The sequence below is a fragment of the Toxotes jaculatrix genome, chromosome 15, assembly GCF_017976425.1.
Source record: "Toxotes jaculatrix isolate fToxJac2 chromosome 15, fToxJac2.pri, whole genome shotgun sequence".
In the NCBI taxonomy this organism is placed as follows: Eukaryota; Metazoa; Chordata; class Actinopteri; family Toxotidae; genus Toxotes; species Toxotes jaculatrix.
The window spans coordinates 5466731-5484813 of NC_054408.1; the positions used below are offsets into that span (position 1 = coordinate 5466731).

At 41.7% G+C, this 18083-nt stretch overlaps 1 long non-coding RNA gene across 1 annotated transcript in view; it reads left to right on the forward strand.

Moving 5' to 3' along the window:
• The window catches only part of LOC121194289, a 34084-nt gene that overhangs the window by 4556 nt on the left and 11445 nt on the right, over positions 1–18083 (forward strand). The window contains exon 2 of the long non-coding RNA XR_005895365.1: positions 9189–9287. This is a non-coding gene — a long non-coding RNA (uncharacterized LOC121194289). The remainder of the gene's footprint in view (positions 1–9188; positions 9288–18083) is intronic.

Consider the following 18083-nt stretch of genomic DNA (forward strand, 5'->3'; position numbering starts at 1 on the left):
CATATACTGATTCTAACCATGAGTTTCTCAGCCTTGGGGTTGATTTGCCTCACCTTGATATGCAGACAGAGTGAGCACAGATTGACAAGGTTATAAGTTGATACTGTCACGTCTGAGCAAGGACTAGAATCCAAAAGCACAACTCCATAAGGCAGAATCAAAATTAAGTTTTTATTAATAAAGTAACAAATAATAACCACCCGAACGGGGAAAAAGGCAAGGAAACAAAAATACAAAAGATGAACCAAAAATCACTCAAAAAAGAGGAAAACACAAAATCACTCTTAAAGAGGAGAGCTAACAAACCAAACCAAAAATCCACAATGTGCAAGGCAGCAAAGGCACAGAAAAAGAACAAAGGAACAAAGTACAAAACAATACAAGACCTGACTAGAAGAGCAAGACATGAGAAATAAGACTGGTTCATATGACGAGAGACAAGACAAACTGACAAAGAACAAAGGAAGACACAGACAATATATAGACGCAGGTTAATGGGAAACAGGTGAAAACAATCAGGGCGGGGAAAACAGACAGGCGGGAAACATGAAGGAAGGGCAAGCAACCTGAAACAAGAGGAGATAAGATTTAAAAATAAAAGCGGAAATCACAAGACAACATAAACTCAAGACAAAAAACATTATTTACGGACTATGACAGATACAATGAGTTTGGAATGTACCTCACCATGTTTCTGTGAGATTAAACTCTCACCAACTATAAAGAAGGCTATAAAAATGCTGAGAAACCTGATTGAAACTCTTGTGCTGTACACACTGATCATGTCCGTTCTCCTGCAGAAGTCGTTGGCTGCGTCCTGTGTGGCATTTAATTGTCCTAAACCAAATATATTTCACAGTTTACATGAGAGATGTTTTTTGGTGTTTTACTTGCTTATAGCATTCATTTGTAATGTCCGTCTGAGAGGTGTTCCTCTCTAATGCAGCCTTCATCCCGTAACAGTATTATCTGGATTAGCCTGCATAATCCATTCAGGTTCATTAGTCTGGTAGTATTAGCATACATAGCGTACAAAACCTGTGATTTTGGTTCATAATCAGTAGTGGGAAATAGAAAGCACAGTGAAACCTTCAGTGTTTAATAATTTTAATAAACCAGAGGAACAAAACAAACAAAAAAAAAGTAAAATTTCCAGAAAATCATTATGATTCCTTAAAAGAAGCTTAGAATGTTTCATGTTGCCTGTATACATCATCACGAAAAAGCTATATCTGTCTAAAAATGTGAGTAAAGATGTTTCTAATTGGATGATGTCCATCACTCATAACTATTTCTTGAAAATCTGGTGTTGCACTTCTGCCTGTTAAGTAACTACAAGGTATTTCTAATAGTCATTAGATGTATGTGATTTCCTCTAAAGTTATCTTAGCAAGCAGCAGCAGCAGCAGCTTCCTGTCAGTGCAGTAATTTTTTAAAAGCACAGTCTCACTGACGGCCTGTGGCAGAGTAAAAGCTCCCTCAATGTGTGACCTCTTCACCCATCGTCTACTGTAACCACGAGTAAAGCTGCAGACAGGGCTCAAGCTGTGCTCACTGAATCCAACCTTTTTCCTTTCCTTCACGAACAACCATTTGTAGCCTCGCTCTCATTTTCTGTTCTTCTTTTCCTCCTTTCTCTTCTCCACGCTACATGCTCCCATGTTCCTGTCTGTTCCCCTCTGTCCATTTATCAAAGTTCTGTTCACTGCTTCTTTCTTTTTGCCTGATGAAAAGGAAAAAAAAAAACTAAGAAAAACTGGAGATAAAGTGAACAGACTCCACATGAACACCCGTGTTAAATTTAACATATTCTGTTTTTTCCATCACAACTGGTGTAGGGACAATTTTGTTTTTTCAACTGAAGAGACATGGATTCAAAGGGTGTGTCCAGCTTGACAGCATATTGCCATGAACACATGGTGGTAAGGCAGAGAGGGATCATGTCTTTGTTGCTGCATAGATGGGACTTCCAGACATGTTACTGTACAGGTTATACTGTAAAATGTTGCTTTAACATTCCTATTTGCTCAATAATGAGCAGGGCAGCTTTACAGCAATGATGAATTTACAAGAGTTTTATAATAAATGGGTTGAAATACCTTTATCAGGTATTTAATTCACTACATTAGTCAAAGAATTTAATCATCTGGTGATTTTGAATCTATCAGTATATTTCTCTCTAAACTGATCTTTATTTAGTTCCCAGAAAATGTAACATATCACAGATATTGCAATGTCAGATTCCATATGAAAGGTGTTCTCTGTATCACACAGGACAACACTTTTCTTAGAGTAAAATCCATTATAGAAGATATTTTATAAATATCTCACACTGTGACAGTTTCAGTGAAAGTTTCTCCTCGCTCTGCATCTTGTACGTCATCACCTGATCTGATCTTATCTCAGTCTCACTGCTCTCAGCCATGAAACAACAACAGATTCAGACTAGCAATTTTCAGTCTCCTCTGACAACAAGAATCACTCACCAAATCCCTCCCGATGGCTACCCCTGAAATAAATAACCTTTAGTGTCTGTTCCATAATATAAGAAAGCAAATATAGCATTCTGACCGAGTGCATTTTTGCCCATGAGCATGTTTCTTAAAAAAACAAGAAATGAACAGGCCACACAGTGAGGTATTCTCTCAGATTGTTCATCCGTACAGTGAATGCAGTGGCATTTTACCGGCAAAATACACTTCTCTCAGAGGAGCTTGCTCCTAGCGTGAATGTGTGCTTGTGTTCGTGTGTGATGCGAAGCCAGATGCAGAATGTTAATGAGACTGAAAACCTCTCTGTGCTGCTCTACCTGACAGTTTGAAGAAGGCTCCTGCTTGTGTTTGTGTGTGTGTATTCTGCATGTGTTTACATCCACAACTTGGACTATTAGGATTCAGGTCAGAGCACATTTTTACCAGCAGGAAGGGTTATCCTGAAAGCAGCTGAATCGGCATGACTGTGTTCAGTAAAGAGGTTAGTTAGCTGATCAGCGGGGTCCCGAAGGAACCTGTCTGGTTCAAGAGGCTGCAGACCCTGCGCTGACTCTCAGTGTGTCTGCTTTGCCTTTAGCAATTTGGTTGGTAAAATATGGATTAATCTGCTGGTCTGTACATCCTCCCTGCTCTGTCTGTATCCCCCTCTGTCTCCCTCCCCCATGAAGTGCTGAAATAGAAATAGTGCTGCTTTATTATCAGAAGATGCTGTGGGGGTTGCCTAATATAAACCAAGGGTCTAAAGGTGGGTGTAAGGAAGAATGATATGTAGTGTAATGTAAAGCCCTCTGAGACGAATGTAGAATTTCAGGCTACAAAAAAGTTTACTGGAAAGGTCCTGCCAAACTAAACCAAACATCTCATACACACTCGCTATGCAGCCTGGCTGGGACGTTGACTCCTACAGTTTAACCTCCTTGCTTAAAAAAGAAAATGTTTCTTTCCCCATATCTGCACTTTCTGTACACTTACATAAATAGCAGCTTTTCCCAAACAGGGTTCGCTTTGTCCATGTCTTTCTGTCCATGTTTGACATTAGAAGCTCCTTTTTATGGCAGCTGCTTCACTGGTGGGTGTGCCTTTTGATCCAGAGATAGCCCAAGGTCTCCTCTGATGGCTTTTCCATGTGCCGTTATTGAAGGGGCAGCGACCTTGTGTGGCTTCCCGCTCTTTCCTTGGACCATTGGTTATGTCACCGTCATTGCATAATGTTGCACTCTTCAGCACAACTGTGTTTGATGAAGACACGGACCTCATCCTCATGCAGAATAATTGCCTACAGCAGTTCACAGCCATCGCCTGTTGCCTTCATTCTGTCCAAGTACGGTGTCATTGAGATTCAAAAAGCCTCGTCCGCAATCTGAATATTCTGCATTATAATACGTCTCAGCCAGCCCCCCCCTCTATTGATGTGTAAATGCAGAATTTTCTGCAGTACGCCCAAGCTTCCTGCGATTACTATGAAGATTGCCGCGGTTGAATTTTGATTGTTAATGTGTTTTTATTTCTGCCTCCCACGCAGCACAGAGTCTTTATGAGCAGTCGTCTCTCTGGAAAAGAGGAATAACATTGATCTCTGTGTTTCAGAAGCTAATCTTCCCTGTACTGAACATGATCCAGCCAACATTGCTTCTGGTTTCCTTTCAGTTCTGGAGATTTGGTACATTCACCATCTGCAGATATGTTGCACAGGGGCCCCAGTGTGTCAACCACCCTGTGTTTACTGTATCTACGGAGGCAATTTATTTAGCTTGAATAATGAGAGAGTTGTCCATTTGATAATGAAACTCAGACCTGTTTCTGTGGTGCAGCAGTTTTACTTGCCAATTTCCTATTTGGCTAATACTTCAGATTACTTCAGATGCATGCTGGTGCCTCTTGGCAGAAAAAGGCACCATCAGATGAAACAGAGCTGTTTAGCATTTTGAAGAACATGGCACTTTCTCTCTTGACTGTTGTGATATTTCACTCGAGGAGCCAGTTTAGTATGTATTTGTGTTGGAAATGATAATGAAAACGATATTAACCACCAGCAGCATAATCCCGCATTACATCAGTCGCTCTAACCAGATCTGTGGTATCATTTGGAGGAGACCAATCAAGGCAGGCTGATGGGAGAGGCATGTAGACGGTGTATAAAGAGATCCAGCTTTGAGTGGGACTATATGGACTATGTAGAGACGGATAGATTGGCAGGAAAATTGGATTTCAAGGCTTCCCATCAGGGGGGCTGGTTTCATTCAGTACACTGTGTGGCTGCAGGCATGCTGATTATGACAGCAAGCTCCCTTCTGCGCATGGGGATTTAAATCAGCCAATACAGAGCTCAGGAGGGAGCATGTGTACACACGCACACTGTATGCTGACATATTCATTCACAAACACATCTGAGAATATAGGTCATTGAGTTTTCTTTACGTAACATCAAACATGTACATGCCAGTTTAATGGAGTTCTGCAGCAGCCTTTCCATCCTATCATACCTACTAAGAGCGGATGGAAAATTAAATAATGAATGAGGTTAATGGGTCATGATGGTTACGTGTGGCCCCGTTTTCCATTTATTTCCCCTTTTCCAGGCAGGTCACCTGTTCCTAGCCCGGTTTGATCAATAAAAACACCCTCGTACACTGCCAGCATATTTGGCTGTTGCTGAGCAGAGAAGCTCAAAACAACAAATTAGCCTGTACACAGCACCGCAGTACAAAACAGGGCCATGATATAGAGATTAAGTCAAACTTTATTACACCTACCCTTCTCACAGTATAAAACAACAAGGGAGAAGAGTGGGCCAACCAGGCAGAATTTCACTACACTTTTTAGATTCTTCCATGAATGCCCCCTTTTATAGAGTACATCATTGTTCTAACTCTTTTAAACATTCACATCCCTTTAAAGTTATATTTCATCCTTCTAGTGGCAAAGATGCTTTAGATGCTTTTTGGTTGTAGTTGATTGGTATTGATGTTGGTTGTCTTTTGATGACTGAAAAGTTTACGTGTTTGCATACATCTGCACCAGAGGTGATGTATAGAACAAATAACTTCTGTCGAGTTTTACAGAACAGAAAACTCACTCTGATCGACCACATTAACCCAAGTTTACCTTTATGTCAGAGGACAAAGACCTGGTTGATGTTTTAGATATAGTTCAGTGTGTCAAGCCTGTGGCTACTTCCCTGAATGTGTGTCACTGTGTTCCTTTGTGCATTGTACCCTCCATCAGCCTCCACCCAGTCACCCATCACTCTATCAATTGTCAGGCATCAAAGGACTGCACTGTGGCCCACAATGCCCCTGTGGTTTCCAAGCAATCGAGTGCCAGATAAACACACTGGCAAAGCGACGTTTTTTACGATGTGCTGTATTAACGCACTCCTCCCCCTTCGATATGTAAACATTTCCATCTAGCCAAAAGGGGCCAACAACAATGCATTGTTCCTCTCTAGGAAAGCTAACAGTAACCGCTATTATGCAGAACGGAGGTCCGCATTATGTGAACACACTGCCTGTCCACACTCTATTAGGCTTCCTGTGTGTGTGTGTAATAATGTGGACAAATGACATGAGTGAAGCCTGTCTAGTCTTTACATCCTGCTGTGTTTGCTGGTTCAGGAAAACCCTCTGCTTCAGTGAGCTGCTTCATGCTTTCGGGCTCCCACGGTTACTTACTCATCTCTAAAAGCTGGCTCACCCTCCTTCATCTCCTTGTGCGGCTCCTCCCCTGAGTCACGGAGGCAGTGCTAAATTTAGCAGGCCTCAGAAAGTAATGGTGTGGCAAGTTCTTATTGAGTTTGCACCCTACAAATGTCTCTCTCTCTCTCTCTCTCTCTCTCTCTCTCTCTCTCTCCCTCTCTCTCGCTTGTGTCTTGCTCCCTCTCCTTCAGTTCCCAGTAAAAGGCTTGTCCGTGACTCACCCACGGCAGAGCGAGGGCCCTATGAATTATTGAACCAATGGTGGAGCCCTTATAAATTATCTAACTGCGTGTCGCCGGGCGGAGCAGGGCAGCTCAGTGGATACATCTCATCTCGACCCTCTGTGTCAGTACCACCTACACCTCTGTATGGGTCTGATAACAGGACAGGGCCAACCTGGACACTAACAGTCACACACACACACACTCATATATTTTACAGGCTGCGGTAAAGGCCTCTTTTTTTTTGGCTTTTACTGAAACATGTCTGGGCCTTCAAACCAGAAATGACTCACCAGATAGTCTGTGCAGGGGTAAAGCAAAGCCAAAGCACATTACATCAAGACATTCGACCGTGAGTAGTCTACATAGAGTAGACTCAATCATGTGCCAAGTTAACGCTTTCAGTTCTTTAAGTTCCATTAATTATTTTTTTTTCCAATATCAACAATGGATTCAGTGACTGCAGGTGATGTGAAATGTGTCACTCATAGTTACAGACCCACAGAGCAGTTCCTGTGGCTCTATGTAATCAAAAACATCAAAAACAAATGCTTTTGATGTGAAAGGCCTGTCGTGTTTTTCATATGCCGCCCACACTCGTCAACAGCACACAACACCTGTCTGTTTATAATGTGAGCAGCACCTGCTGTCATTTTGCCTCCATTTGCAGCCGTCATAGAGGTCACATGATCAATATCGGATGTGAAAGTGGATTTCAACATGGCCAGTATATTACAACATATTCATATACTTTATAAACATAAACAAACAGAGGCACCTCCATCCTCTGATTAATGCCGTCCTGTGGCCGCCATATTGATTTTTTGATGTGTGATGGAGCTGTTAAACATTGAAGAAACACTATAATAGCCTTGAACGTTTTTACAGTGTTTCTGTTGATGGCGGGAAGCCCTCTGATGTACAACAGCAGCCGCTTAGTGAACACACCCCCTGCTGTGAATGGGCTGCAGTGACCGCTGATAATGGCTTCACCAACGCCTGATATCTCTCTATTGTCTCGCTCTGTCACTTGCTTTTGCCGCCATGTCGGATAGTGGAGTCAGACTAAAACTAGCAAAATGAATAAAGTGGTGTTTTGGTGTGTATGTATGTGGGAACTGAGAGAAGGTTTTGGCTTTTGCCTAATTTTGGCAATAAGGCATCTGCTGCTCCGTTTGCACTCTGTTTCGTAGACACAAACAACCCAAGAGCCGTATGGCTGATGCCCGAATGGTGCCTTTCGTGACTGTTATTCCCACAGGAAGTTGGAGTTGTGGGATGCCCCTGGAGTCTCTCTACATATGGCAAGCAAATGGCAAACACATACAGAAGGACTCTGTTATTATAATACGCTGCAGCAAGGGAACACAGATAGCAGAGCCTCAGCTTCATACTGGAAGGCATTTACATAATGTTCATGCATGGTGTTCACTGCATCGCCTTTTAAAATTGATCATTGTTTCGACACATGCTCCTCTGACAGAGCACATGATCTGATTAGATTCTGAGCATCCTGTTGTGTAAATAAATGTGCATATTAATGAGGAAAATTTTATTGAGGTGCAGTCTTCACCCTGGTAGTGCATGGTGATGCATAAATATCTACAAATCAATTCATTTTCAAAAGTTTGAAGTGTAGAAATCATATTGATTGGTTACAGTCATTTTCTTCTTCCTCTAATGAGACGCTACCATGATGAGCCATGATGCATAATGCTGCCCTTCACAGTTAATAACACACATATCTTTAATGTGAAAACAAAGGACTGACTGATTTATTATAGGAGCAGTTATTAAAGAATTGTCTCAATACTGATACGATGATCATGATATTCACCACTAATCATCCAAATAAAACAACAAAATACATTGTCCATGAACTCCAGAATGACGCATATCAGCATTTTCTGATCTGATGCCCTGGTTCCTCTACCGACAGGATGACATCCTTCCAAAATCCTCTTGGTTCGGACAGGTAAAGATCATGGTTTGGGTTAAATCAAGTACTTTGTTAAGGTTAAGGGGCCTTTGTTGTCACGGTTACAATAATAACCACTAGGTCAAGGTAAGGGAACGACTGTGGTCATGCATTCATGGAAACAGTGGTCTCTTCATTTAAGTCCAAGTAAGTAAGTAAATGAGAATGAGCCATTCTGAAAGATCAGAAGTTTTGCTAAATGCTTCATTACATCCAGTAGGTAAGAATACGTCTCTCACTGTGAAAATATAAAGTGCAGTCATTCATTTAGACACGATATCTACATAAGAGTTTGCCATGAGATCATGGCAGGACCAGGTCCAGTGCGTCTGTTGTTGTTTGTCATATTTAGGGTTTCTCCAGGTTCAAAGTCAGGTGCTTTATTGAGAACTTTGGACTGTGGTGGCTTTACTTTTATCCAGGACACCGTGTGAACTTCTGCTTGTGATCCAGGTCATTGGCCGATAGAGCAGCTGTCATTTCATCCTGAAGGATTAAGGATTAATCAAGTGTCGAAACGTGGCCAGGATGATGACACAGCAGCAGCAGCAGCACCTGCCTGCACTTTGCTCTGCTTGTGTGTGTGGAACAGAAAGCACCTCACAACTCGAACACAACAGCCGCTTCCCGGTTTCCATGCCAACCACAAGGGCTGTTCATGTTGGAGCATGCTCAGTTTGGCTCCCGTCCCTGTAACAATAGCCAGTGAGAGGGCTTTACACTCACTCACTCTCTCTCTCTCTCTCTCTCTCTCTCTCTCTCTCCCTCCCTCTCCCTCTCTCTCTCACACGCTCTACTCCAGCTCTCAGTGGGAGCGAGACGGAGAGGATGAGGCTGCCTGCTGTGCTGCGGAGCTCATAGCACACACCGACCAACAAACACACACCCGTTCATAACAAAGGTGAGTACACAAACCTGCTAATATTCCTCTGAATTTCCTGCCGTTTATGCTCTTGTTGTGAGGAGCTTATAGCATCAGTAGCTTTGCCTCTCTGATGAAAAGAGCTGCAGAGCGGAGACAGTTGTTGCCGGTGGAAAAACTAGAAATGAGGAGGAAGCATGTGCTCTGCTTTGTGAGTGACAGAACTGCCTGTATTCACCTTTAGATCATTTTTCTTTTATAACAGCATCAGTATACTCTGATTACCCCCTGTTCCAGCTTGGGAAAAACCTATTGCATGCATGGATTTTTGCCATTTTATGAATGGTGAAAACAGGTTGAATATTTATTTCTGCTCAATCGGAGGTGTAGTAGTTGACAAAGCAGGGATCGCTCAATAATTCATGTAGCCTTGTATGGAGGAAAGTCAGGGGATGACAGCAGGTGTAATGTGATGCTTTGCATGGACACAGATACTTCTTTTAGGCTCTTTTGACAGTGCAGCTCAGTTTTATGACCTTCTGTTTGCTTATTCACATCCTCATACCACGTATCAAGCATTTTACAGCCTGCTCTTTCTAAGCTGACTTGACCCTTAGTTATAACTCAGAAGCTGAAAGTCTCTCCTTAGAAAAAAGGAGGATAAATAAATCCAGCCTGGTCGAGATACTCCTCCACCACCTCTGAAAATGTTACATGATCTGCAGGTAGAGGGAATGTGAGGAGCTTCTCCTCATGCCTGGCTGACCCCCCTAAAATCTTGTGTGTCTGTCTGCCTGCGTGCGAGTGGCGGGGCGGTCAGCGGGAATAATATCTTCAATATTATCCTGTAGTCTCGCCCCATTTCCCTCTCAGAGGCACAGTTAGAGATTCACACAGTCACTACAGTCTCCCACAAGATTAATTGTTGTGGCTGATAAATTCCTGGTTGGTCGATAGTATATTCCTCTGCAGCTGGCCACCCCTTTGTGTTTGTGCTGGTGTGTGTTGTTGGCTGTTCACGGAGCGGCATGAATGTCAACTGGCCTGGTCTGTGGCTTATGTAAACTAGAGGTGCAACCAGGGATGGTTAATAAGCTTAGAATCAATATGATGATATTATTGACAACATTCTGAAACAGTAATGTATATGAGTACATAGCAAGTGACTGAAAAAAAATCAATGTTCAATGTTCTATGTTTATTATATTTCACTTAAAATTCTTAATTTAAAAAACAAAATTGTTTTAAAACAGTAACAGTCAACACTTTAATTCCACTATTTGGCATTTATAAGAAATATATAAACATTTAATAAATGGTTGATGACACACTATAATGAGTTATAACCAGCCTTAAGAACATTTTGAACTGTTAATTAATGAACAGTATTTGTCAAAGATATATTTTATATCATCACACTTGTGTTTTACTTCATGGTCATTCTTTATCTGTTTATACAGCAACTTCCACTTATGGATACCTCTCAGGAGGAGTTAAAGTTGTGGACAAATAAACAATAACAGCTGCTTGCAACTATATAATAGTTAGAAATGTTTATGCACCTATCCAATATCATAATGTGCATATTGTCAGGATAATAGGGGCACAACATGGTTCTGTCAAAAAGGTGACAAACAATAATTCTGGCATGCAACTAATGGTCATTGGTCATAGATTGTTTAGTCTATAAATGTTAGAAAATGATGAAAAAGTTTCATCCACAAATTATGAAAATCCATGGACTCTATGTTTTTATAAACCTTGGTTAATGTAATGAACCTGTTGAATTGTAGTTCTTGGTCTGAACCACCTCCTGAGAAGAGCATCTGTCTTTTTTATCTGTTCAGCTGAGGTGCATTAATGTTCACCAAACATTGTCTGTTTATTATGTGGTTTTGTGTACAAAGGGTTTTATCAAAGCTTTCTTCCTAAAAACAGCTGTTTACTGGTGATGAAAATTAGGTTGTGTCAAAGACCAAAATCATTAAGCTAAAAGTGGCTGAAAAGCCTGGTAGTGCTCCAGAGTTGGTCATAACTCTCTGTGGGTTCATCATTAATAGCGACCCCTTTCACGTTCATTTGATTCAGTGTTAATAGAGCAATATTGACTGGTGGAGCTTTGGATGCTTTATAATTTATTTGAACTGTTGTCTGCTTAATTTTCTGTCTGTTCAACTGTCTGACTAATTCAGACTCGTATAAACCATGAAGAGTTTGCTTCTGACTGCTCCTTGTGGATCAGCATGTGGAGGAGGAAGACAACACACCACGTTAGCGCTGAAATTTCAGCTGAAAGGGAAACAAATAAGAGAAGAGAGGAGGAGACACATAGAGAGGCAGAGAGAAAAGAGAGGAGGAACGGAAAATAGCGAGTTGTGGAGTGATGGATGGCAGACAGTGAGAGAGAGTGAGAGGCACTCTTTCACCCTGCGGGAAATTGGAAAATAAATTGAGTTGACTAAGGCAGGTTTGCATAGCGATATTGATGCTGGGAGAGGTTTGGACTCGGGGCTTAGGAAGATCACGCGAGGCTAATCTTCGCTGTACCCACCGGTTAGGACAACCACAAGGCTTCCTGGGGTTAGTAATTAGGAATTTCCATCTGCCATTGATAAAAAGATACAGTTCGGTGTGGCTGGCTGTCCTCTTTGTGTCTAATTAAATGGTTCTTCAGTCTGTCCTTTGGAATATTTTAGTCCAAATGAGGAACAGGAAGCCTGATTCTTCTAGCAACAATTGTTTGGAGTCCACATGCACAAACATTTCAGCTGACTGAAACATCCTGTGGGAGTGTCTTCTGTTTTGTGTTGCGTAGAATATAAAGTGGCACCCAGTGTGGGTTGTCAAGTTTGTTTTTCGGGGCTTTAGAGTGCTTTGATGGCTCAGAGCAGACAGTGTGTGAGTAATGTGACACTTCGGTGATATGAGGGAAAGCATCTCTTCTTCCTCTCCTTCTTCATGTTTGTTTGTTTTTTTTCTTTGTCATCATTTTTGTCTTCTTTTCCTTCCTCCCCTGTGGTAGCTAGATTTTGGAGAGTTTAGAGACAGAGGGGTTTTCTGTGATGTGTGTGTGAATGTTGCTCGAAAAGATCCACAACCTCAAGACTTTTGGTTTCGACCAACGTGTGTTCGTACCACTGAGTATCAAAAACTGTAAACTGCTGAAAACTGGTCTGGTCTAGTTTGGGCTTTGCTTATTTTTTTGATCACAGTTCTTGGTTTCAGTTCTTGGTTGGATCAAATTTAGCAGACTGTACTATGTTTACAGCACCAACATGAAAAACTAAAACGAGGCCCTTCCTCAATGAAGATGCACAATCGCAAACCATAGTATATTACACTTGCACACATGCACACACTCACACGTACGCTGCACAGTTCATCCACCCCTCAAGTGTTGATGCTTGTTATTCAGGTCCCTGTAAACTGTGCTGACAGATGATCAATGGATCTCATCCCTCTTCATTGGCAGTCCCAGCACCCACCCATCCCCTCTTCTTCCTGCCACTCTCTTTCCGCTCTGTCTTTCTCCTTGCTGCTAATCATCACATCCCTCCAGCTCCACTTTTTCATTCACTCTCAACCCTTCCTCCCCCATCCCCTGCTCTCCCTATCCCCCTTTTCCCTCAGTGCTTCCCTGTCATCTGAAAATCTCTTCTCTCCCCCTTTTACAGTTTAATCCAATTATTACCTTGTCCTTGGCTTCTGGAGGAGAAAGCAGAGAGGCTTCTCCTTCTTTCCTCTCTGTCCTCTTCTCTCTCTCTCTCTCTCTCTCCAAGGAAGGTGTTAGTCAGACGATGACATCCAGAATGCCTTTTGCACAGATACAGATCCTTCTAGGCGTCTTTAGGAGCCAGTCGGTCGATAAGCAGGCCATGATGTATCTCTGATGGATCCTTGTTAAAGGTGACAATGAGCTGACAAGAGAGGTTTCTGGAAAACATCGACACCATCTCAGGAAGGTCAAGGGGCAGCATTGATTCAGGGAAAGGAGGCGACCATGAGAACACGTGGCTGAATTTCAAAACAATTGGTGTAGAATTGGGGTCATGTTTATTTTATAGAGTGATAGATTCTTATCTCAGTAGTCAGATGGCATATTTTAAAAAGTGTTAGAGCATTTGGAAGGTGACTCTACCCTTACAAGTGAAAACTCGTAAGGGTAGAGTCTCTTATTTTGAAAAGAGGCTCTTCAGTTGCAAGCAGCAAGACATCAGTCAAACATTTTATTATTTTATTTGCTTATTGAAACCGTAAAAAAAAAAAAATCACAATCCCATGTACCAGTGGTTCCCTTATAAATAAGATGTGAAGCCATAAGCTTTTATTGACAGCATTTTAACCCAACACAGGTCTTTGATTTTGCGAAGCACCTATCTCTCTGTGCATGTGTGCATAACTATTGTAGTCTATTTGAATGAACAACCAAAGGTGTCCTTTTTCTGGTGAGGACAGTCTCGTTTGGAACTTTCAAGTCAACTGAGGTTTCTCATTTTGAGAAGAAGCTCTTTAATTTCTAGGAATTAAAAATCAATTAAACATTTTCCTCGTTTATTCACTTTCATTTATGACGGGAGAGGATGCATCCCGAGAAGCTGCCTGTGACCCTGTGAGTAAACAAAACGGCAGAATCTGTTTTTTCTTTTCCTTAGAGACAGGCTGGTTAAGGAGAGGGAGAAGCGCTTTGATGGGATACAAGAAGAATTTTTCTCTTTTGCTCTCTCTGCCTCCATTGTCTGTCTCCATTTCTCTTGCATCCACCCTCACCCTCTCTTATCTCCCTGTCTCCCTTCATTCCTGGTTACAGGAGTGACTCACGTAGCCATCTGCTGCCCAGCAAATCCTCTCCTGCCTTATTAGCATCCTTGTGTTTATTAACACCACTCCTGGGATGGCGATGATACCTCTATCTACCCCATCTATCTCTTTCTCTGCTTTCTCTGCTTATCCCCCTCTCCAGTCACCTAACACTTCTCTCCTCTGTCCAGTCAGGCCTTTATCATGTATTCCTCTTACACTCCTTTTCTGCTCCTCGGCTGAATTCATCTCTGCGTGCTTTGCCTCCCCTCATTTGTCCTGATATCATTTTTCCTCTCCTCATCTACCCCTTCCTTTTTCTCCCAGGAGACAGATTGTAGGAATGAGGTCAGACACTGTGTGTGTGTGTGTGTGTGTGTGTGTGTGTGTGTGTGTGTGTGTGTGTGTGTGTGTGTGTGTGTGTGTGTGTGTGTGTGTGTGTGTGTGTGTGTGTGTGTGTGTGAGCATATGGATACAAATGTGAGCAGACTGTTGATGTTTTGTTGATGTAGGTGTTGCTGTTTCTGATGTCATTATGATCCCCTGCAGAAATCACAACAGACACAGGAAAACACCCTCGGGGCATGTGTGTATGTGTGTGCGTGTGTATGTGTGTGCACGTGTGTGTGCGTAGGTGACCTGAGTTCAGAGAAACGAGTGTGTTTTGGGTTTCACAGACCTTTTGTTGCACCTGACTACTGTCATATTGCATCTTTATGGCACCTGTATCTGCTACAGTAGTTTTTGGTGTTGGGTTCGGCCTTGGGAAGCAGCTGGACCCAGATATACAGCAGTATAATCAGTTTTGGCTGTTCAGCCTGTTTCGGCTCATGTTTTTTTTTTTGTTGTTTTCACGTGTAATATGAGGAGAAGAACTGAACAGTGACAGTATATACACAAAGCCAAAAGAAGACATCACTCACAACATTATACATGTGGAAATAATATTCATTTAATCAAAGAAGCACAAAGTATGCACCAAAATAGAGCTGTGAAGTGGGAGAAGTTGTTTTGGGCATCAGGAGTTAAAGTCTTGTTTATTTTATGCTTAGATAATGGTAGTTGGAGCTCTTCTACAGCTTGGATGGACATCAGTACAAAAGATGAACAACTGTGTTAGAAGATATCTGGTTTCTTCCATTAAAAGTCAAAGGTACAAGCCTGAGAGCATAAAAACTGAGGGAGAGGAGTCAACTACGATTCCCAAGTTGCAATTCTTTTAAAAAGATCCAATTTCAGAGCACAGTTCTCTGTGGCTGCATGCTAACGGCAAGCTGAGGCTTAAGATCACACTTTCTATAAACCTGATAAAATATCCAGCGGTTTAAATCAGATTCTGGGTCAGTTCCTGGGTGAAATTGGGATCCACAGTGCCATTGTTTGTCCCAGTTTGAAGGACATCACATTCTGAATTTGCTTCTTAGTTGCAGTGTTTTTCTAATATGGGTATTGCAGTATTTAGTCTTCCGCCATGAAATGAAGGTGAAGGTGATTGATGGCTATAATTTAAACCTATATTACTGTGAAATTACCCAGGAGACTCCTGTGTTTGGAGGATGTCTTTTCAGGACAACAAAATAGGATTTTTAGAGTGTGGAAAAAACAAATTTCACAAAAAAAAAAACCTAGATGGCTGTAAACTAAACAAGATGATGAATGAATGCTTAATGTAATAAGTGGGAGGTTAAAGAAATAGAATGACATTCTGTTTGTGGCCTGCTGTGGATCTGAGAGTATTTTTCAAAGCTTTAAGAGAAACAAAATATTGAGGATGTTCTTTTGATTTGAAATGGTGCATCAGAGTGCACACAGCCTCAGGCAAGTGGTCTCGTCCTAAAAACACTAACTCGTTATTTCTCTGTGCCAGTTACATGCCAGCAGTGTGCTTTAGCTTTCCTCCCAGCGTTACACAAAGCCAAATGTAGAGATGACTCATTATATCACATTGTGTCTACGTATGTCGGTCTCTGTTTCTCTCCTTCTGCATCTCTTTCTTCTGGGATGAGACGAGCAGTGATGATGGCAGCGCTTAATTTCTACTCCTCAGAGGGAAAAGATTCATCATCACGCAGCCAGAGCTCCATAAAGTTGTTCATCAAACATCCTGTTTGAAGATCACAACTTTAATCTGTCACATGGTCTTGTAATCTCCACAGTGCAGCATGGATAGTGCCAGTTAAAAGACATGTGCTACAGTTTGATTTGGTATCTGCAGGGTGTGTGTGTGTGTACGTGTGTGTGTGTGGAGCCTACATCTACCTGTCGCTCTAAAAGTTAGCTCTGTGTAGCAGCTGTTATAGATGCAGCCACCAAACTGAGTGAAATCCATAACCTTCCAGTGGTCGTTAAGAGAGGCTGACTGTGCCACTCTGCTGATTGGGTGAAAAACACACGCACACACACATACACACACATACAAACACATACACACACATACACACACACTGTTATTGAGATTATTTTTTATCAAGGCTCGTTTTCCTCTGTGATCACTGGGTAATTACACCGGTTGCTGCTTCATCAATTAAACATGAACCATCGACATGCACACTTCGATTGTGTCTAAAATTGACCACAGATAGTGTTTGTGTGTGTGTTGATATGTGTATGTGTGTATTCATGTGTAACATGATTGGACCTGGGCATCATTTGAAGTAGTTTAGTACTTCTGTCAGCACAAAACCTGAGTTTTGGTTCCAGTGCTAAATGGTAGGGATGGGATAGGTCTTCCCCAGGGCCTCCTCCCGGTGGGACATGCCTGGAACACCGCCCCAGGTAGGCGTCCAGGGGGCATCCTAAATAGATGCCCGAGCCACCTCAGCTGGCTCCTCTCGATGTGTAGGAGCAGCGGCTGTACTCCAAGCTCCTCCCGGATGACCAAGCTCCCTATCTCTAAGGGAGCAAAGAAGCAAATCCTGAGAAAGTGAAACTAGGGAACATCCTGTATTTTATCTCAAAACATGACTGAAAAGATTCATCAGATTAGCTGCCTTCTATTTTTTCAGAATCAGTTAACATATATGAAAAATTATGAAACATTTATCTTTACCAAGAAGAAATTGAAATATGGTTTTTTACAGAGAAGGCCTTAATTCTCAAATGTATCATTAAATGCACAAATGGCTGCTCAAGAACATTGCTTAAAAAATTAGTAAAATTATTTTTAGAATTAAGAAACATCTATTCAAGCATTAAATAAACAAGACTTTTGGAGCTAAAAGTCAATACTTGGTGCTAAAACAGAGACGCACTGAATTGCACAAAAAAAGCAGGTTTGCAATCACAATGATATCGTGACACAAAAGGCAGAAATACTCCTAGTTGGAAAAAGGAGGTCAAGACCAAACAAACAAGAAATCCAATAAGATAAATGAATAATACAATAAACCTGGAGAACACTCTGTTTAAAATAACAGCTTCATCAAGCACAATGACCCATATTTCTCAGAGGAGTATCAGACCCTCCTTGCATCACTTCAAAGCTTCAGTCTTTCCAGAGCACTTTATCTTTATTACAAGGCCTCATATCACATGATAGCTCCGGTCATCATTTGCATGAATCGGCTTCTTTGAACCATCTCGCCTCAGTGGAAAAGACTCCCTCTTTTGTCCTCTTTGAACATGTGCAGATCTGCCCTGCCACTCATGGAAAACCTCATTCAAAAAAAGCTAGGAGTTTGCTCTCAGGTCATCTGCTGCCTGTATAATTCATCTGCAACATTTCTACCTCCCCACACATGAAATATGAATGAGGCCGAGATGACCTGGAACCATAGAAGAAGACGAAGGACACAATAGAGCAGGTTAATTTACAGGTACTTTTTGCAGTCACTTTACGGTGTTGCATTTAATCTTTCGCCGCTAGTGCCTTTAAACAAGCTGAAGAAGAGCTCAGATATTTTCTCCTCAGCATGCACTTAGTAAAGCTATCTTAACAGTAAACCTACTGCTGACCCCCATCATCATCATCATCATCTCTATCACAATGAATGAAAGATGAAAGAACGTAAACACAAAAATTAAACGCAGTAGGCTCCT